At 39.7% G+C, this 22,774-nt stretch overlaps 1 protein-coding gene across 8 annotated transcripts in view; it reads right to left on the reverse strand.

The window, feature by feature from the left end:
- The window catches only part of ZFHX4 (zinc finger homeobox 4), a 202,955-nt gene extending 180,686 nt beyond the window's left edge, over nt 1-22,269 (reverse strand). For 6 of the 8 annotated variants that reach the window (XM_056854445.1, XM_056854447.1, XM_056854446.1 and 3 more), the window contains exon 1: nt 19,921-20,192. The gene's annotated coding sequence lies outside the window, so the exon portion shown is untranslated. Of the gene's footprint in view, nt 1-870; nt 989-19,920; nt 20,193-22,166 lie in introns of those variants that run through there. The other 2 variants (XM_056854442.1, XM_056854443.1) reach the window with 2 other exon arrangements.
- Nucleotides 22,270-22,774: the final 505 nt, after the last annotated feature.

Below are 22,774 nucleotides of genomic sequence, written 5' to 3' on the forward strand. Positions count from 1 at the left end.
CATCTTCCCTTACAGAAGACCTAACAGGAACAGATTTGAGGGGTGGGAACTATATCCACCAACACTTCACTAAGCATAAAGCCAACAGACCCAAGCAACAACAAAATTTTGTCCAGCTAATTAAAAGAAACTGCATACCAACTGTCAATCTTTTTATATGATTTCAGTGCTAATAAGGTGCCAAGGCAACGCCTCTAAAGTAAGCAATTACTTCTGATTCAAACTGTACGGACAAATGTCCATTTGACTCTTTAGAACAAGTGCAAAAGTGTTTGAAACAATGGGCAAAATGCATATCAACCACACAATGCATGTTTCACATTTAATCTGTTTAGGGTCAATGTTATCTCAGGAAGATATATAATATTAATCTTAAAGGAGAACTAAATATAGATTGGCACTATGGATCAGGGACCCTGACAATGTACTTCTTTTATTAGTACAGAATCAGCAAGAAAGAGCTTTGTTTTTATATTGCAGAAGATGTTGTTTTCAGGGCTGTAATTAACATGCACACACATACTCACAGACAACAAAGCCTTCTACTAATCCAAAATAGTTATTTTCTTCCTCCCCACTATTAGCACAACACAGCAGCATTTAACCCTTTTTATAAATTAAATTACAGTTTAAAGTGTTTCAGTTCTGTCTTTAAAGACTAATAAAGCTAAGATTTCTTCTTATAAAACTTACCAAAGAAATAAACAAGAAAACAACAAATGTAAGGGTTATCAGATGAGTTCAAACAAACATGTACCTGCTCATCTACTTAGTGTGGCAAAAACTAAATCACAAGGCTAATGACTTGGATAACCTAACTCCTTTTCTCAGAACAGACGACCAATACACAGAAAAACTTAAGTTACTAACCTCTGTATTCCTCCTGGAAAAACTGTCCTCTAAACTCTGCTCAGCCAAATTATAAAACCCACCTACAGCCAGCTTTGCTAATGAAAAGAGGGTGCTTTTCTGAACAATGGAAGAATTCCTCTGCGTTTAGAATGCAGAGTTCCCATTATAACCAAGAATCAGAAATGCCAGTTTTACCTCTGTTTTTTTAATTGATATTGTCCCAGCCCTCTTCTACGGTCCAGTGAGACAGTGTTTGTGGAATGATTAAAAAGAACGTGATCAGATCAAGAGGGTAGAATAATGGGAAAGGAATGCTAGGTTAGCCACAGTGTAAGTGCTGGGAAAAGAAGACCAAGAGACTTCTTAGCCTATTGTTTTTATTCCCATCTGCTCTTTAGACATCTCAGAAGACTTTGATTCTTCATTTACTTTGCTAAAAATGGGTTAAAAGTTGCTCACTTACATCAGAATTCGAGAACAAGTTACAGATCTTTTTTTTTGAAAAAAGAAAATAAATAAAAAAAATCCTTGAATTATATCAAGTTTCCAAAAGGTCATCACTGTCTCTGCTGTGGCCTTTTCCCCATCCCAAATCCTCTATCAATATGTCATAGTGAGTTAGGCAAAGACAAAAGAGAGGCTCAGTGTGAAAACTGCACATATATCTAATCCTGACAAAGCAATGAATAGGCCTTCACAAGTATAATTATACTTGTTTATTTGTTACCACGTACAGAGAGCTGATGAAAAAATCCATCAAAGTGGTATTATGCAGACACCAAGAGCTTCTTTTCTTTTGGTTGCTAAAGCCACATTGAAGCTTAAATTCCTTATTGTTAAATTCAGAAGAAAAGGGAAGGAAAAAAAAGATTTTGGGTAGACTTTTTTTTTTGCATCAGTTGCTGACAGATCTTTTGTGCATAGTGCTGTATTATTAGATGCATTAGCTAGAGACTTGCTCACTCAGCTCGCTCGTTTTAGACCATACAGGAATCCATAATTATAAAGTACTGTACACAGTACCTTTTAAACAGGGTGTGGCAGGCATCTGGCTGACCACAACTTGAACAGATTAAAAACAGGCCACTTTCTCACAGTTTGGTTATTCAGAATATTTAAACACAGGTACACTACCTGTACAAAAAATCATGAGTGACAATTCTACTCTCCTCAGTAAAGTCAAACTCAGCATAGGCCTATGTAGCACAGAATATAGCAGAAAGGAAACTTACCAAGGTGCTCCTGTAATGGAATTCTAGCCTAGATGCCATACAGGAGGCTTTCTATACATCCATCTAAAACCTGTTTCCAGCCCCTGAACCAAAAAAGAAAGAAAACCTACAGGAACTACTGAAGCAACTGTAAGACAGATGGAAAATACTTTTTTCCAGACCAAAACTACTATGCATTACACTCTGACATACCCTAAAACAAACAGCTTTACGATTGCATGTTTTAAGGATTCAGAGTTGGGGGAAGGGAGTCAAATAAGGGTTTTATTCTTCTTTTTCCTTTACAGAATAGAACTATATCAAAGTAAAGGCAATATGCATAGTCTTTGTGAGCTTTCCAATTTAAAACAGAAAAGCTGTAATTTTTCTTTGCTGGCAATCTGGAAACACTCTGGAGTTAATTACAGCTGATTTGAAGTGAACGACACAAACAAAGACCAGTCTATGTCCAGACAATTATACTGCATTAACCAGCTTAGAGCTTCCTGCTGATGTTTCAGGGCTCTTCTATTACACCCTTCTACCTTCCCAGCACGATAGAAAATGCTTCTGCAAGAAGGAATTAATGAAGAGAACTGCAAAAGAATGTGTGACGACCTCTCCTGACATGGCAAAAACTTTCCACCCATGTCACGACAAAGGGGAGAAGGTAATTAAGTTTGAATAAAGGGATGTAACCAAATATACTGTCCACTTAAAACAGCACGTTAAAAAGAGAACTAGAAAAGTTTGCAAACGGCATACTTGACTGGCTGTTCAATCACTATATTGTTTCAGCCCTTTCTCCTTTACCATCCTCAAAGGCTATGTTTTCAGATTTTTAATAGTACTTTTATAATGAAATCTCATGTGACTGATGATCTCTTCCTTCCTCTCAAGCTGATAGTTTCTTTGTTTTATACACTGAAGAATCAGTGAGAAAGCACACAATATAGCAAGAGAACAAGCTTTGGGAAATTTTTAATTTAATTATAAAGCTGAAAGACGTTGCTTTACTCCTCTGTATTTTCTTCCCACAGTTCTCATGAATCCAACGCCATTGCTCTCCCTTTGGGCCAATCAAGCTACTGTGGGATGTGCCTGATTTCTCTGGAGAATCATCCCATAACTGTGGACTTATCTCTTGCATTGTACTTGAAAAGACTTCTGATATGCTTGACCCGTGGTTTTAGTGTTCAAAATTGTGTGGCTGGCTATTCCTTATTTTGATCATGAATATTTCAGATGGATGTCACTTAAGTAAAATAATAGGCACTCTCTCGTACTTGTGTTGCTTTACCAGAAGCCCTGGCACTGGGGTTTCATAGTAAACCAAGCCAAATTACCTAACCTATCACTAAAAAATTGGAATTATGCAAACACTGGGATATATGTATTTCTTTTCAAGAAAGGCATCTGAACGAGAGTGACCCAGTGAGCTTTAAACAGTAATCACTTTCCTTTGTCTTATCTATGCAAAGGAGGATTAGGGTTACAATGATGACTGCTAAATCCCTTTGATTTTCCTTTACTAAATAAATATAAATCTACAAATCAATCAAGTCCTTTATTGTAATGCACACAACATAGTTTATGAAAGGTTATGTAAATTACAGTTATTTTTACAAGAATGTTCTGAAAAGAACTCCATGCTTTTCCTTTTCACCCAAAAATATGCCATTAGATTTGAAAGTTCAAGTTAATAATCCTGCCCAACACAAAAGCTTAACCACCGTTCCCATTAGGACATTTATTCCCCAGGAAAAAAAAATCTACTAGATTTATCATTATAGAAGTGTATTGGTTATATTTGCTATGTTCATTCAGATACCAAACCCTACATTAGTAAAACCTTTACAATCTAATCTCTTTCATTCCAACCAATATTAGTGATTATTATATATTGTGTAGCCTATTCTAACCACAATTAAATCAGAAGTCTCATTGAGTTCAATGGAACTTACTCTCAAAAAAAGAGTGCTGCCTTGAAGTCTGAAAAAGTAAAACAAAGGAGTAATTTACATTGTTTTACACAAATTACAAGAATTTTCATTGGTTGCGTACAGTGCAATACTATGCAGGTTTACTCAGAAGAAAGCGCTGAGGGGGTGGCGTGACCCTGGCGCCAGCGTAAATGCTACTTGCGCTGATGTAAGGGGCTACGATGGTGCCGGGGCACTTAAGCCAGAGCTGAGGAGTGGTGTAGCAGTGCCACACATAGGTGCTAGCGGAGCCGCGCCAGCTGCACACGTCTGGTGCAGGGGCCCGCACCACGCCAAAGGGGGCATGTCTGGGGGCGGGGCTGGCATAAATCAGCTCCCTGAGCCCTTTTGGCACAGGAACACCCACATTTGCCAGTGCGAGCTTATGCCAGCAACAATGTTGGCGTAGCTTATGGAGCTGCATACAGCAGTTCAATGGGGGTTGGGGAAGCATTCCTGTCAGGTTGCTGGCCATGGTGCAGGGTACCCTCCTCTCTGGATTGCTCTGCCCATATTCATCATCAGGTAAGTCCCATTCAATACAGTAGGTCTTGGGTATAAATGTGGTTGGTTCAGGAGGAAAGCATGAAAAAGTCCAAATCACAAAAACACCTTTGTACCTGCATTTACCAGCTAAACATGAAACACTGCATGCTTTCAATGCTTTGTAATAGCCTTGTTAATGCAATTCATTATCACTTTTATTAAACAGTAGTACTATTGTTTGTGTTTGGCACATATCCTTAGCAAATTTTATTTAACCCAAAAAAGAAAGCAGAATTTTTATGTAAAGTTTTTGGTATTAACTAACAGTCGCCTAGTTCTCGTTTTGAAAATAACAGATTTTAAGCAAACCTTTCAGTTCTTGCCTCAATTAGTAATACTTCAACACCACAGGAAGAACCTAATGAAGTATACATAACAGACCTTCATGTACATTACAGAAAGCAAAGTGGAGCACTGTCATAAATAAGGCACAAAACACCAGGAGCTGTTCCTATAGATCTGAATGGCAATAAGAGATGCGCTCAAATAAGCACACTAAGAACTTAACATATGCATCTCTGCTCTGGATTGCAGCATTCAATATAGTTTCATATTAAACATTTAGCTGCCATTATAATCATGCTTTAAAAACGGCTTAGCCATTAATAAGCCACCTATTTTTCTAGAATAATTTAGTGGCAAATTTGGTTTGGATAGTCAATGATCATCTGGGACATTTGTTTTTATTATGCAGAGCCTTTTGTCATGTTTTTCATGCAAGTTAATTCTACTGCTCTGCATAAATGAAGTGAGCAATTCAGTAATTAACTTTTGTGTTTTAAAATGTATGAACTTTAATTAGTTTTCATTATAAACAAACAAATGTCAGCCATAATTATAAGCTCCTTGGTTCAACTACATATTATCCCTTTTCAAACAAACTTGATGTCAGACAAATTAAAATCAAGCAGCCGGCAATTTTGAGTTGAATTTTACATGATCTGCCAGTAACTTGATTACTTTAACTTCAATATCATTACAGGAAAAGTATTTCAGTAAAAATAATTGCAAGAATTCCAACAAGAGACAGGCTTAATTGTATTGATTCAAAAGATGCATGTATATAGGAACCATGTTGAAGGAGTAAAGTTATCTTGAATCTACCGTTACTATAAAAATAAAATTGCCTGGCATGGGAAAAGGCCATTTTAGACTGATTTTGTTTCCTCCTAGAGATACAAAATGAACTACAGCAATTCTTTAGGCAATCATCTCTGCACGTTGTGCAACAAAATATCAATGTGGAACAACTTCAAAGCTTGAAGACTTGGAGGTTTATTTACCGACTAGTGTATCTATCAAGACTAGGAACAAGTGGAGCTGTCAGGACATAATGAAGGTAAATGATTAGTTAGCACTGAGGCTGAGCTCTTCTTCAATGCAATAAGAGTTAATTAAAGTTTACCACCAAACATCAACCAAAGCAGGATGTTGATCAGGTTTCAGCATTAAGTGCAAACAGACAATGGTTGGCAGCAATTAGTACAGCGATCAAATGACATGCAACAATAATTATACATTTAAAACAGCTCAATGTCTGGTGGAGAAGGGGAACCTAATCAGCCCCTTTGACTGCACATACTCAAAGAGCAGGAAACAGGTATCAGGTATTTCAATTTAACACTGTACATTCAACCAAAAAGAAAAAGAAAAGAAAAGTAGGCTATCTGAAAAGGAAGGAGTTAGTCTTCATTAAACTGAAGACATTTTTCTGGCCTTTTCTATCTAGTGAAGACATGCAAAAAACTATGGAAGTAACTAGGGTTCAAAGGCCATTGGTTGCAGCTTCCCCTCCCCCCCCCAAAAAAATCTGCATCAGATGCCATGTCAGAGTCGACATTTAGTCCTCACAGTCTCAAAATGCACCAAATGGGATTTATATCTGCTAGCTGCCTACACACCAAAGGAAATGTACAGTGGGTTAAGTATTACTTGGTAAATGAGCCAGATACCAAGGTCTTGCTGCATGCTCCTTTGTTTTCAAATTCATGCAATCCATGTGGGCCTTAATCCTACCTGTTCTGAAGTCCTACCTGTTCTGAAAGCCTTCAGTCATTCCTCCAGATTTAAAAAGCTAGGCTTCCTGCCTTGCATCCCTACTGCTTATTACTTCAGCGATGAACAGACCCTTAGCCCACCTGTTAGAGAAACAGCCATGACAGTAGCCACCTTTAACAAACAGGGTCAGTCTATGGGACTTTGGTGCAAAGGCAGTAAATCCAAATGGTATCATCTCATGGGACACTGTTTACCAGGAAGTGTGTCCCTTGCATCAAATTTGTCACCCATTCTGCTATGCTTGCATTAGTGGTACCCCAAATCTACCACCTGACACAGATTGCTTAAGGTACTGGGAGCTGATAAAGCTTTGATGCCATACAATCATTAGAAAAAAGCTGGCATGTTAATTTAGACCTTGACCTCAAACAACTGTCAAACGTTGTGGGGGGGGGGGGGAAAGGCTTGCACAAATAAACAAAATATTGCACCATGGGTAAATTCCTCTCTATGGCCTAAACTACAAATTAAGACCCTGTAGGAAAAAGATTTTTTGGCTCAGTTCAAACATAATAATACCAAAGCTTTTTTTTTTTTTTTAACTCTCATGAAGAATACCCATTCAGCTCTTTGAACACAGTTAATAAACCCAGGATTCAGCTTGCAAACCCTAGCTTGGCTTCATTGCCTTTGTGCTGTAGTGTCAGGGAACTAGCCACGATTAAGCCAGGATGTGTACAAACAATTCATGCAAAACCATAGTTATGGCTAACTGTGGTTAATGAACCATCTTGAAACTATGGTTTCAGATGCTGGTTCATAGACCCTAGTGGAGTGGCCTACATTCAGACAATCACACTAACCTTACTTAGTTTAATTAAGGCATGATTTCACATGATGTCTAAACTAAGACTATATTTCTATGATGTTCAGATAGCTCTAGTGCCTAAAAGGTAACAAGCACCACATTGTGACAAGATGGGTATAGGGCCAAGTATTCTCTTTGGCATTCAATTCAGACATTGAATTCTAGAGCAAACCTTGATCCCTAATCAATACAGAGGTGAAAAAGGTAACCATCGCAAGCCTTTTAGTAACAGGCTAAAGTTAAATAGGAGCCAGAATTAGTTAATGCTGCCTAGTTCTAGTCAGCTTAATATTCTAATAATGCAGCCCTAACAGCTGAACAGACATGCATAATTGCCACTGATCATCAGCATGGAAAACCACTATATAGTTTCTCTGGACATCTAGAGACCTTGTCAGACAAATTGTTGTAGGGACATAATGATATTCAATTGCCATTTTTTTACAAAATGAAAAAGCCCTCAGTTGGGGGGGGGACAGCCACTGCTGAGGGACTGGGGCAGTGAAGCTCAGAGGAAATCTGCCATGTAGAAGACCTGTTACTGCAGCGCTGTATCAGTATCTGCAATAGCAATGAGGAAACTACACAAGCCTTTCCACCTGTACAAAACACCCATCGCCACCCATCGGTCACATAGAGTTGCCACTTTTCCCTGTTGGGGCTCCTAACAGCTGCATGAGAGACACATTCCTAGCATCGGACTGTTGCAGAAAGCAAAAAAGTCCTTAAAGTGCTACAAATTCCTAGCAGTCTGACTGTTGCATAAGCTTTCATGGACCAGAACTTCACTTCATCAGATGATGTAAGTTTTACTTATTGAATTTTGCCTCGTGTCATGGTCAAAGAGCAAGGGCCCAGCTGGAGGAAAAGGTAGAAACCTTTCACAGTGACAGTGCTCCAGCAAACTGAAATGCTGAATAATGTGACATTGCTGAAAAGGGACGCATATTTACAGCCACCACAGATACACATCCAGAAGTATTGGATTTTTTCACAGTGATGAAAGTATACCAAAGTATACCATCTCCAAGACAGTGCTCTCGTGTTCTTAGGAACAAATCACCAGAGGTTATCTGAACTGCCTCTTTAGCGGGAATCCTCATTTAGAGCCTGACAAATAAGACATACAATTCATATTAGATTGGGCTTCTTCAATATACGCAGAGAAGGGAGTGACTATTGAGCTACTCTATGCTTTACAAAAAGATAGCAGAAAAGGAATCGCAAATGGCTTCTGCTGCTTCTTCCCTTGCAATTTATTAACATGGGAAGTACGCTGGATTTCCCCTGGTCATTCTTTGTCACCTACAAGCCAACCTTAAGGTCAGTCAGCTATATAGGAAATGAAGCCTAGGAGTCATTGGAGCCAGATGAACTGTGGTGACCAACATAAAGAAAAGGAGATATGGGGTGGAAATGTGTAGATACTATGAAGCAAGCATTCAGAAAGCAGAATATCCCTAGAAAGTCAGAATGCTAATAATGGGCATTGTTTCATTTGACTCTGATGTTGCACAGCTTGCCAAGGACATATGCATATAACTAACTCACAACTGGACTCTGAAAATTTTCATTTAGCATAATGTCAAAGCTACTATGTTTCAACACAGCAACAACGGTATACAATAAGTGGTATATAAACTACTTGTTAAAAAAAACAGGCTGCGACACTGAATATTTACATCATACTTTTTACTTGAATGTGTAAATCTGCATCACTACATTTAGTTGAATCAAATGCCTCGCTACTTTGGAGTGACTGGGTAGCATCCTAGGGCTGTGTGACACAAGGAGTCCTCCCACATATACACATAACAAACTTCATTTTCCCAACTAATTCTGTTATGCTAGGGATTTGTGCACAAAGTTAGCTAATCCCAGTATTTCCCTAGAGCTGCATTTAAGCTATGGCCCACTCCCAGCACAAAAGTGTCTCCAAACGCCCTTTCGCCCCCTTCAGCACTCATACGCTCATTGGTCCTGACATTTTCACTTCAGCCATGACAAATGAGCTGATAGCTGTGATCAGATTGCACACAAGTACTGCTTTATCTAAAGACATATCATTAACTCTCATCACTATCTTCCAATATGACTCTTTTTTTTTTGTTTAATTTGTTGTGAAACGCAAGTCCGTTTTAAAGCAACTAAACCTTAAGTAACCGCAAATAAGCTTCACCAAATAAGAAAACAGTAGTTTTGGACAGAATCGGAACATGACTACCATTAACTAAATGTTTCTCAGGGGACTTAAGTAACTGTACTCAACCTCTGCCCTAGTGCAAACATACCAACTGAAAGTCTTCTAAGGTCCCTTCCCCCATGATGGACTGTGAGCACCAATCTACCATTTATAGAGAAACATAAATAAAGGGCAGCTATCAAGCATAATAAATTAGAAAACTAATTTCTGTATCTCCAGATGGCTTTTCTTGTCATTAAAAACAAACAAGCAGAAAACTTAACATCCAACTACGGTAGATTTTCGACAAGTAAGATTTTTTTACTCCAGTTCGTCTTTTTAATACGCAGGAACTGTACTAACTTGAAACTGTTTTAAAAGAAAGTGACAGCTCCACATACAGAAGAACCTGAGTTCCAGTGACACAGTTCTCGAATCTAGAAGCTAGAAAGTCTATTTCTTGTAACTTCTGCTAGCAATTTATCAGAGAATAAACATAGAAGGAGAGTCAACTGTAACACAACAGATCTTGGGAATAGAGGTCATGCTTTGAGGTAAAGTGCTATTCACTTCTGGACCATGCAAGAAGCTCTTTATTCCTGTTCTTATTGGAATCAGTTCCCCTTACCAGAGCAAGAACAAAGCCAAGTCCTCATGTGAGGTTTATGAATAAATCAGAGGTGAGCCACTTTAAGTGCTGCCCGTGATTTTCTTGTTGACAGTGAGCACTTAAACAGGCTTCTAAGACCAGCAATTCCTGGCAAATCTTAACAGTCCCTAATCTACACCCTGCTTCATTTCAAGTAAAACATGATGCCCCGTTTTTTTCCCCCTTAAGACTTCACTTTTTGGATAACTTTTGTGCCACCTCCACAGAAACGAGTCTGCCCCATTTCAAACATTAACACTACATAAATAACACAAACTTTACATCTTCCCCCCGCCAAGAAAGCCGGCTACTAACATAAATATGCTTACCAGCCCAAATAATTAAGAATTACCCTAGTAAGCATTTTAATTAATTACAAAAACAAAGAACGATAGCATTTTTACTGTTCCTAAAACATCTGAGTATGAATATTATTGTACACCAAGATGATAAATCCTTTTAGAGTACTACTGCCACCTGTATTTAAAATCCAGTTCAACAGCCTGAAAACATTAGTTTAAATAACTGACATGTAGAGCTGTGGTAAAGAAGATACAATTTACAGCATGGTGGCCAGGCCCAGCCACTCTAAAACAGAGGAAGATTTCTAAGAACGCTCTGAGCCATGTATGATTTTTGACAATTCCACTATGTTTTAGAGCTAGTGCTCAAAGTATAACGCAACTGTTAATAATTAACGCCTTGTGTTTTATTTTGCACACCTTAATTTCTATTTTTCTGAACTAATTCTAAACATAGAACTTTATACTCTCAAAGTACATCTACAACATTTAGCATTAAGACTTTTACTTGTTCACCTCTATAAGAAATTGACCCACCACCTTCCTTTCTCACTGGCTTCCTGAATTCCAAAAACTTAGTGCCAAGGCCAATTAGAAACTGAACAGAATCGATCGAGGATACACTAGCGTTATTACATTTGGCATGGTCTGATCTATCCCTTTACTATGAGGCTTTAAATCAGAGCCTGACCTCAACACTAGAAGCAGAGCTGCCAGATCAAAAATTCAAAATAAAGGAACACTAGCATTGTGCTGATTCTTCTTCAGAGTGCTATAGTGTTGAGTAATAAGAGCTACCAATTGCAATCTGTGGCACTTATAAGTTAAGGAATAAGGTATGAAAGGCTCAAACATGATGCCCAAAACCATTGGAGTCCACAGAGTCAGATGTGTTCTTGAGAGCAGTCACAATGAAAGTTGTTTGGCACTTTCTCCTGGATTTAACAATACAGAACAGCTTTAGAGAAGTTTGGCTTTCGTCTTAGGAATGTTGTTCTGGCCCTTTAGTGCCCTGACCTTAAACAGAAGAGAAGATTTTTGTCTTCAAGTCTTAAAATAGAAAACAGTGGGGACTAGGGCTGTCAGTTTTTTTGGGCTTTTTAAAACAACAACAACAACAACTTGCCCTTTTCCTTTTACAGCACCCTGGCATACAGAAATTAAGTAGGTGAAGATTTTTCGCATCCTGCAGGGAAAGCCTTCACCATGTTAATTTCTGCTCCTAGTCCCCTTTCAGAGGACCAAGACCAGGGTGGAAAAAGCCTTGCAACTCTAGTCAGGTCACAAGTTAAATGCGGAGTATTGTTGAAGTCACCAAATGTCGTCTTAACATTGCTACCTTCAATTGCAAAAAAGATATTGCCAGCAGGTGACTTGTTATTGTAGATTAAAAGTCTTACTGTTTGAATGACCCTAAGTCCACATTCCGACCTCATAAAACTGATCTACTGGTAGGTGAGAAGTAATATGCTATGACACCTCCAAACTATTTCAATTTGCATGTTTGCTGCTCCGTGTGTAATTTATTTATAAATTGGTTAATAAAAAAGAACAAAACTATTACTGAACAATATTTTTCTTTTAAAAAGAAGATTCACTTGGATACTTTGGACTGTAATCACATACATACGTCACATGTTCTACATGACACATGTTATTTATTTATTTAGAACATTTTTATGCCACCTCTACAGGAATCTGCCCAAGGGATCTGGTGTTTTTGTTTTGTTTTAAAACACACTCCCACTACCTCTGAATTCTACATATTAAAGATGCATGTCTGGCATCCTCATAGCCCCTCAAGTGAATACAGCATGAGTCTTATTTGTAATATATTATGCAAGGAGTCAAACCAAACCTAAAACTACTGGACCAAGCCTCCCCTCCCCCATCCCACAAGAAACCAAAACACAACCTGAATTACTATTTGAAAGTTACTGTTGCATTTGACTTGGAACAGAATATTTTAAAAAATCAAGTTACCAATTAATTGTCTACAAATAATCTGGTGTTACACTCACAGATCCTTACCAGAATAAATAAAAAGCATGTTAAATAATCAGTATATGGGATACATTTGGCTCCTGTACTGGGAAATATCAGGTAGGGTGAAGGCCTGTTTTCTGCACTCCCCTGTAGAAACCACAAGCAGCCTGATGGTAGAAAGGCTAGTGGACAACATTTTTGCACACTGTACACAACCTTCTACTCAACAATAGTATACAGCAGGATCTGTACACCTGTTATTGAAACTTTTCTTTTTGATCTTTGACCTAAAGGTTGGTCTGCTAAGAAGTCAGTTCCCTTCATCTCTGGTTAAGCTTGCAGAGCCCCAAACAATAAAGGGTATAGCAGTGTTCCAGTATTCAGGCTTTGAGACAGGAACTCAGAGTCATTAAAGAAAGGGAATCTGAAAATATGGTGACAAGTAGCATGTGAATGAGAAATCATTTAATTTCAACATTACAAATGCTTCATCCTAGTCTCTCTAACATCAGAGTCCAACATCAACACATTTTCCCCCTGTGTTCTTTATATTTGCCCCCTCTGTATGCTCAAGAGGTACATGTAGCCTCTAGTATGTTTAACCATCAAGGATCAAAATTAAATTAAAATATCACAGTGATTTTAATCACTTTATCCCACATGCAAATACACATAATAATTGATATTTTCCTACATAATACGGAACAAAACCAACTGAGGCATACCAAACCTTTGACACAGCAAAGGAACTAAATCAGAAACTTCTGTCACAGCTGAACCTGAGCTGGAACCCAACCAGAAAATAGGATGCTTTGATTATTAAATAATGGATTGGTAAGGTATCTGCTGTGAGGAAGCTGCAAAATATGCACCACAGTATATTTACATTAAGACCTAGGTACAACCTTCTTTATTATGAAAAGCCAGCTTGTGTTCTTTCTTGACTGAGTCTAGCCTCTTAATTCATATAAGGGAGTTGCCTTTAAAGATACAGTCACATGTTTCATTCCGAGCCTATTATCTTTACGCTGATGACCCACAGTCTATAATCTTCCATGAAGCCCATTCAGGTCAGTGTGACAACCATGCATCTTCTGTAAAAAGTAACTTTTGAACAAGTTTGAAGTTTTCAAAAATTAGCAAAAACAAACAAATTGGAGTACAGGTGAATGAATGCTTTACATTTTTAAAGCTGAAAGCTGAGAATGATAACTGCATATAAATGTGTCCTAAAATGGTAAACTTATTTTACTCACAGAATACAATTTGGCCATTCCTCAACAGAATTCCTTTGAATACTCTTCTCCCCGCCCCTTGCATATATATATATATATATATATATATATATATATATATATATATATATATATATATATATATATATATATATATATATATATATATATATATATATATATCTCCCCCTAGACAGGCTCTAGCATTCCAAACTTTTATGACTGCAAACTTATTAAAGCAAGAAGAACAAAAAGGACTTATTTAGAACATTGGAATAACAAAATCACAGAACGTGCCTGTTATACAAGACTGTAATGCATCTGTGCTTATAGCCATATCCTAAGTTCTTTATACAGTCAAAAGAGGTAAGCATTTTTTCTTCAATAATGATTGCTGAGACTTAGTTCTTGGCCTTTTACTATTATTTGTCCATGATATCGTACAATTAAAACTACAGTCTGCAGTATACTTACACCCAGGGAAGCACGTTCTATTGAACTAAGTGGGACTTCTGAGTAAGCATAGCTATAACTATGCTGTACTATTTGCTAGCACCAAATGTTTGTCACAATCGAGTTCTATCTGGCCACATTTAAACTTGTGTTCGGTTTGTAACTCCTTTTCTAGAATCTCATGCAACTGAACCCAGAAGTAAGTTTCACTAAGTTCAATGGAACTATCACCAAAAGTATACATAGGATTGCAGCCTAAATCTCAGTATATGAGAAGCCTGGGTTTCTGCTTGTTCAGTAAGAATGCAGACATCACATAAGCCAGCATTAACCCATGCATTATCTGGTTTTGCAGTGGCTGGAAAACTGCCAGTTACAACACACATTGGTTGCTTAACAATATAAATTATTTTAAAATTAACACATTTTTCTATTCCAAAGTTCTCAACAAGGTCCTCTTACTTTAAACAAATGCCCCAGATACAAGCTTTCTCGTTATATTTTAGAAGAGGCTTTCAAGATTTTTAAACGCTAGCAACAACTATTCCCCAAATCATAAAGAATATCTGACATTGAGGTACTATGCAAGGTTTGATGTCACATCTTAGATAAAAAAACCTTTCCTGACTATGATACCATATTGAACTGTCAATTTCCTACCATTTACAAATATTTACTTCTTACTTTGCATATCTACACCTACTCCACCAACCGTCAGTCACAAACAGTATTCAAATGGCAGATGGACAAAAGCAAGCTCTCTAAAACATGGACTGTATGGTAGATTCAAAATGCTCTTCTGTTATGACCCTTAAATTCAATTACAGTGACCTGAAAAATAAAAATGACACTACTTAACAGGCAGATGACAAATAATTTTTTATCCATACAGGATCTGATTTACATATGTACTACGGAAACATTTATTTTTAAAAAAACTTTTCAAAGTGGATATATGTAGGGTATTTTAACTGTCCTGGTTACTGTTGAGAGCACATAATTAGAAGCACAGATCACATTGTCAACAGCTAACCAATTACAGTCATAGCTTTAGGCCTCCTCCTGGTCCCATTTAAGTCAATAGATATTTTATCACTGACTTTGGTAGGTGCAGGGTCCTTAATGACATGACTTACGACCCTACTGCAAACATAACAACTGAATTCTAATCACACTAAGAATAAATTTCCTTACTTGCTAATTTCTACCCATATTCTATCACATCGTCAGAGCCAATACGGAGCAAAGACAGCATTGTGTCCCAGAAATGGTTACCAATGTCTTAATATACAATTCACACACAGCCAAAACCTATTTTTTCCACACACAAAAATAACAAATTACAATATCTTTATCTGTACCTATGAATAGCAACCTTGATTAGCATCTTGATGTAAGTGACCCACTGATTATTATTATTTTAATTTTTCAAGTTTGCCCCCCTCCCCACAAACAAAGCATTGGAAGATTCAATACCCAATAGTCAATATTTGATTAGCCTGTAATATATCTACTACATACAAACCTGTGTCTATCATCTTCTGGCTGTACCATTATCATACATATTCATCAGCATAATGATAGAAATTCAAGGCATCTTATAAAGTTGCTGAAATCTGAGCTTCTGCTTGTTTTCTCAAGTCTTGGACAAACATAACTTTAGGGAGAGCTGAGCAGAGGCATAAAGAAAGAGAAGCTTGCATTTTCATCTTCCTTTCATCTTAGTCATTCAGTCAACCATTCAGTACCCTATTCAGCAGAGCTTTTCATTATGCAAAAAAATGCTAATCCTTTCCGATGCTTTCACACTTGTATAAACCCCCATTCCTTCCACTGAAAAGCAATTATATCAGTTTACCTTTCTGTCAAAAACAGGATTAATATTCCAAAAAACCTGAATCTCCTTTGTTTTTTCTATCTTTTGCTTTAGGAAACTAGAGATTATTAGAGGACGTTTTCCTTAGAGCAAGAATACATTATTTTAAATATGATTCTCTTTAGCCAAGGAAGAAAAGGAGAGAGGGAGGAGAGAGGGGGGGACTTCAGTTGCTGCGGAAACTCCTTTCAGTGACAGAACTGACCTTCCCTTTGCAGAGGCCTGAATAGAAAGAGCTTCACTCTGGTCTATTAATCAGAAACAAATTATGAAAGAATGTGGCTGGACTGGTTGACACTATCCTGTCTTGGGAGACTCAGTAACAGCCTGGTAACAATGTCCTCTTCATGGGTAATGAACAGCCATGACAAATGGGGGCTGAGAAAGTATTTATTTGCATATGCAAATTGCCACACAAAGGAAACATGTACAAACAAGTGTCATTGTAAGGTGGATTAGGCAAACAACGCTTTCTTTTTTGGACACTCTGCAGCTCAGAACATTAGTCAGCACAATTAAACCAGTCTCCATGGAGACTAATGAAATTTCACCATGGTATGAGTTAAATTAGATAGCTAGTTATGTGTTTCCACAATCCAACTTGAAATCCATTATTGTGTGAGAACAATACTGCAATTGTGCCAGGCTGATCTTTGCCAGCTCAACAAGTTCCTAAGTTGACAATTTGCATATGTTAATATAATTAAGCACTAATTATATGAAATCTGTACATATTCACATGCACTTTCCCTGGGCACTTCCAATTTGAACCTTGGCCAAGTCTTTAACCCTTTCAATTATCTGGGAACAGGGAAGCCCTGCCTTGTGGGTACAGCTCCAAGGCAGATACAGGAAAGCTCTTCATTGATAAATACAAAGCTTAACCTGTGTTCTCATATTTAAATCAACAAAGCTAGAAAATATTTTAAAATATGCTGGAATAGGGGCTCTTTAAAGCCTTAGCAGTGATACTTCTTGTTTTACATATGAAAGCATTCAAGATTAAGCTAAAAAACGTTACAGATTCATTTATTGTCATTACCATCTAGCAAAAGTTCAAAATTGTAAAAAAAAATGTTTTAAAAAATCCCACACCAGCCTGGGTTTGATGTCACTGCTGTGACAGCAATAAAAAAAAAAAGGAATGGGAAGATGAAAAAAGAGCAGCCAGGAACTAATGAGCTTTACATAAATATATGCTGAAGTAATTAAGCAGTGTTAATTACTATGACAGCAGTTAATTGAATATAATTAGATATTTTAAGCCACCGACTAAGGCACAGTTAAGATTAATTTTATTGAGATTAATTGTAAATAAGAATAGATTAACTGTGTTTTGACAGGCAAGCAGCAGAGCAGGAACCAACACAGACCCCCAAAATCATATATTATTTTAATGTCACACCTCAGAATCATCTCCTCAATAAACACGACTTTTCAAACTCAAACAGACAGGAATCTTGAAGAAAAACAAACAGCTTCCAGAGATTAAAGAGCCTTTTGTCCTTTTCACATGTACATTTCTTTTAGCAGACTAAATTAAGCCAGTCTGGTGTACATTTTTAGGAAGGAACATTTCACACCGAATGGAAAAAATGTTCTATCACATACAAAATCCGTGCAGCTGTGCAGAACTTGCTCCAGATGGTCTAAGCCTATAAAACACCATCAAATGAGAGACAGTGGGGCCTTCCCAAAATGATAAAGTCACAACCGATATGCGACCTATATTCTCTGATATGGATTGTTTCCTTCTTGATCTAGAATCTTCACATTATAACTAACCATGAATATTCAGACCACCACTCTTTTAAAAGTACTAGCAATGCACGTCCACCATAAAAGGATAAAAACCTTAGTAAAAGACCCTTGCTTCATTCATACGATTCACCCGACATCACTCAGACTCAACTGTAGACTTTTACATCAAGTACATGAATTCGGTGGAAATGTGTATTTTTAGGTATTCTTCAAATACGACCTCAAACACACTCAGTGCAATAAATCCTGCAGGCTTTTTAATAAAAATCACAAAAATCCTAATCAATCACTACCAATAGGCTCACCTGATTACAAAATAAATCAATAGATTATTAATACAACATTGTAAAGCAATACAATGTATATAGTATGTAAATATGTGCATATTCAATACCTTTTATCTCTAAATTGAAAAAGGCTTTAAAGTATTGTGCATGCCCCTACATTGACTACCAACTTCTTTGCAATGCCTTTCGTCTTTTAGAATGAAAATCCAAAAATGGTCTGCGAAACAAGGCTACAAGCCATTCTGCAGTGAAAGATTTTAAATCATCCAGCCTCTTCTAATAGACTTGAGACTTATTGAGGTAGAAACCATAAAAAATGAAGAAGGGAAATTTAATCCCTGAAATATTGATTTGCACATTAATATCATATAGGCAGAGGGCAATTTGGCTTCATGGAAATGACACATTGTCGACCCTTGGTGAAGTCAGAGCCAATCTAACTGCTGAACATGTCTGAATCTCAAGAGTTATTAAGGGCTTCCCTTCTTGCCTATATGACTTTTCTCCAGCCTACCAATGCAATCTTAAATGTATTATCTTTAAGAAATAATTGTAAAACCTCAGGGGTTTTCCAGTTAATGGAAGGAAGGCTAAACCACATCAGATTCTGAAATGCAACATTAAACCCTTGCAATCAACAAAACCACCTCAATTCTCATCCATCCAGTGCAGGATCTAATACTGTTATTAGAGATAATCAAATTTCATTGTGTAAATTTAGGCTCATGGTCAGAATGGAAGCAGTAAATTCTGCAATATTAAACACTGATTTTCGCAGCCCTTCTTTACATGGTCTGTGCTGGTGAACAATAAAAACCTTTGGCTTTATTTCTTTAAAAGAAACACAACCTCACGTCAATGGTAACAGATACAAAGGCTGCACATCTATTTCCCTGTCCTTTACATTTGAGAAAACAAGACAGCATCATTCCAAATCCCACCAAGGTACTACCTCTACTGCTACTGTGACTTATACAGATGGTTTACTTGACCTTTCTTTGTTCTTTGAGTAGATTTCACTTTTGAAGATTTATGACTATTTCCCTCTCTTTAATTGACCCTCCATGTTCATTACCATAAAAAGGAAAACAACTGAATACATGTTTAGGTTGCAGAAACCCTTCTAAGCTCAAGGCATTGCCTACAGGATGCTACAGCCACAGTGTGTGGATCCCACTGTATGAATATTCAGCCAGGCTCACTGAATAATCCAAGTGAGCCCCAGCACTCAAGCCAGGTGCAAGAGGTTAAAACAGCTGGCTAGCCATCTTTCATTTTGGTGTGTCTTCCTGCCGCTTGAAACAGCAAACCTAGAAAACTTGCAGATATTGCCCACTACCACAGCTCCTTTATTTTTCCCCCAGCAGTGTTGTTGTTGGGTTTTTAAAAATAAGGGTTACGGTTTTTTTTTTATTATTGCCGTTGCTCCAATTTAAATCTTTTTTTTTTTTTTGGCAGCCCATAGTCAGAAGAGAACGCAACTCTTCCAAAGTAGCAAGCTGAATAGGAGACGGAACAATAAGAATTAAAAAGGTCTTTTCTCTTCCAGCCTTCTAATCATGGTTATTTTAACAGTCTTTTTCCACTGCCCCCTCCCTTCCCATCCAGGCTTTTAAAAAAAGAAAAGAAAAAGAAGAAGCAAAAAGTCCCTTCTCCCCTTGCCTTGTTCTGTCAGTTTTGTCAGTAAATAGAAAGTAAAACAAGGGTTGATGGCACTGAGAGTGTTACATACCCAGACAGTGTTTTTGCATTGCTCTCAATGGAAGCGATCGATGCCCATGTCACAGTGGTGTCCCAATCGCAGCCAAGTCTCTGCCTCAATCTAACCAACAACAGGCAGGGCTTCCAAAGGCTGCTGCTCACTACCTCTTCCTTCCATCCATCCACTTAAGACATCCACCAAACTCTCAAAGACAGAATAAACTACATCTGCTCTTCAAACCACCGCTGCTAAGGATCGAGCCACTGGAAATCCTTCCAAAGGGGGAATCACAATTTTCGAATATAAATATAGGAGATATTTATCCACCTTCAACATCATCAACCCTCTCCTCTCCTTTTTTTCCTCCTCTCTCTCCCTGTCCTTTCGTCAGCTACCTGATCCTTGATTAAAAATGGAACAGGGTTAACAACAATATGGAAAAGGAAAAAAAAAGACGATCGGAATGGAGGAGAGGAAATGCAACTGTCAGATAGAGGGATAGGCAGACTTCCTGGGTGACCCTGGCGGGGTCTGGCTCAATGTAAATCCACCATCTTCAGCCTGGCAAGTTGTCTTTGGGTTGAGAGGCGCTTTTTTTTTTTTTTTTTTTTTGGCGGTGGGGAGGGCGGGAGGGGGGGTGTTATGTTTGCGATGTATGCCTTGGTACCTAAGGTGGAAGAAGAGGAGGAGGAGGAGAACAGGAGGAGGAGGAGGAGGAGGGTGTGCGTTATTGAATGGGAGCGAAAAAGCCTCCTCGGGACGGCGCGGAGGCTGAACCCGGCTCGCCGAGCCTCCTCTCTCCCGGCCGGGCCCAGGGCCCCCCAGCAGCCGAGGAGACGGAGACCCCCCCTCCCCCTCCGGCTGGCAGGTAACAAAAGGAATACATAGAAGTGTGTGTTTGGGGGTGGGGGGGGTACGGCTGGACCGCAGATCGGGGTGGGTCGGTGGGCAGGTAAGGTGGGCTGGAGCCGTTCGGTGGCATCGGCTGGGGCGAAGTTGCCGGACCCCCCCCCCCCCCTAGCACCACCGTGGTCACGGAAGCTCGGGAAGGCAGGCGGGGAGAAGCAGGGACTCGCTTGCCGTCCCCCCCCCCCCGCCCGGCGGAAGGGATGCCATCCCCGGGAGCACGGCAGATCCCCCCCCCCCAAGCATCGAGTCCAGCCAAGGGCTCGTATCCACCAACACACACACCCGCGCGGGAAAGAACACAAAAAACAACAACCACCCCAAAATCATCTTTTTTTTTTTTTTATGTCGCTGTTTTTTAAAGAGGAGAGGAAAAATCTTGGCACCGGCCCGATTAAAACGACGCCGGGGCTTTAAAGGGATGGGGGGGGGGGAGCCCGCTGCCTTTTGCACAAAGGGGAAGCGACGGCCGGAGCTGCGTCCCCAGCCCGGCCAGCAGCAGCAGCAGCAGCTCGTCGCCGGGGCTCGCGCTGCAAAGGCGGCCGGCTGACGCCCCGGGGAAGCCAGGCAGCAGCACTCGCCCTGCCCGCCCAGCACGGCACCCCGCGCCTCGCCCGAGCCGACACGCACGCACACAGCACACGCGCGCGCTCGCCCCTCCGTCCGGGCGGCGCTCGCACCCCGCGCAGCCGACGCCCCCCCCCCAAAGGCACCCCGAACTTTCCCCAGAGGCATCGCGCTCCGGAATCCGGGGTTAAAAGGGGGTCGGTGGGTGGGTGGCTGGGGGGGGGGGGGGAGAGAGAGAGAGAGAGAGAGGCAAAGACTTTTGACAGCGTGCCGCGGCTCCAAAGAAGACCGTTTCCCCGGCTCCGTCCGTTTCAAAAAACAAACACACCGCGCACACGATCACACACACACACACAAAATCACCCCGAAAAAGAAACCTCTTCTGCCAAACGTTTCCGATCCTCCGCTTAATCCAAAAGTTAGAGTGGGGGGGGGGTGGAAGAGAGAGAGAGAAAGGAAAAGAAAAACACCCCCCCATACCACCACCCACCTTCCCGGAATTTAGAAGGGGGGGGGAGAAAAAGCGACCCCCCCCTCCTCCCGCAAAGCGGTACCTAAAAATGGGGAAAAGAGGCAGAAAAAGGGGGGCGAGGAAGGGAGAGACGGAGAGGATCTGGGGATGGGAGTGTGTGTATGTGTGTGTGAGCGAGCGAGCGAGAGAGAAAGAGGCAGGCGGAGAGGGAGAGCGAGAGCGAAATATCAAAGATTGTGCAAGATCAGCCTGGAAAGATAATCGATACCCGACCTAAATTTAACACAAACTACTCAATAAAAGTTAAAGGAGGAGGAAAAAAAAAACTTACTTTCCATTTCCCCTCGCAGTTCTGCCTGGATCTTCGCCTCTCTCTGTTTTGTTTTTGCCTGATTTACTTAACAGCTGATCACATCCAAGCCAACGACGGGAGGTTCATTTAAAAAAAAAAATTAACGACAACAACAATAATACAAAAAAAAAATAATCCGCCAACTTTATTGGATGGAAATAAAAATGACTGAGCAAGAAGCGGGGAGCGTGGAGCGGTCCTTTGGGGTCCGGGAGTTGTTAAAGCATGTGGCGGCCGCGGGTCTCGCTGTTTGGTTGTGAAGGGGTTGGGAAAAGGAGGAAAGGAAATGAAAATCCGATATGTCTTTATTCTGCTAATTATTATCGTTTTAGCCCTGTTTAAAAAAATGGCTGATTAAGTTGAGTGCGCATGTCTTTGTGTGTCTATTCCCGATATGCACTCTGGGAATGAGAGAGCGAGCGAGGGGGGGGGGGAGAGAGAGAGAGAGAGAGAAGAGAGAGAGAGAGAGAGGTGTAATTAGTGAGGTGATCAACATTCTGCAGACTGCAAATGACGCGCAGCCTGGACTTACTGCCGCTGCTGCCGGGGGCTCGGAGGGGCTGCGGGAGCCACGCCGCTGGCCCCCG

Source organism: Euleptes europaea, chromosome 8 (genome assembly GCF_029931775.1).
Source record: "Euleptes europaea isolate rEulEur1 chromosome 8, rEulEur1.hap1, whole genome shotgun sequence".
NCBI lineage: Eukaryota > Metazoa > Chordata > Lepidosauria > Squamata > Sphaerodactylidae > Euleptes > Euleptes europaea.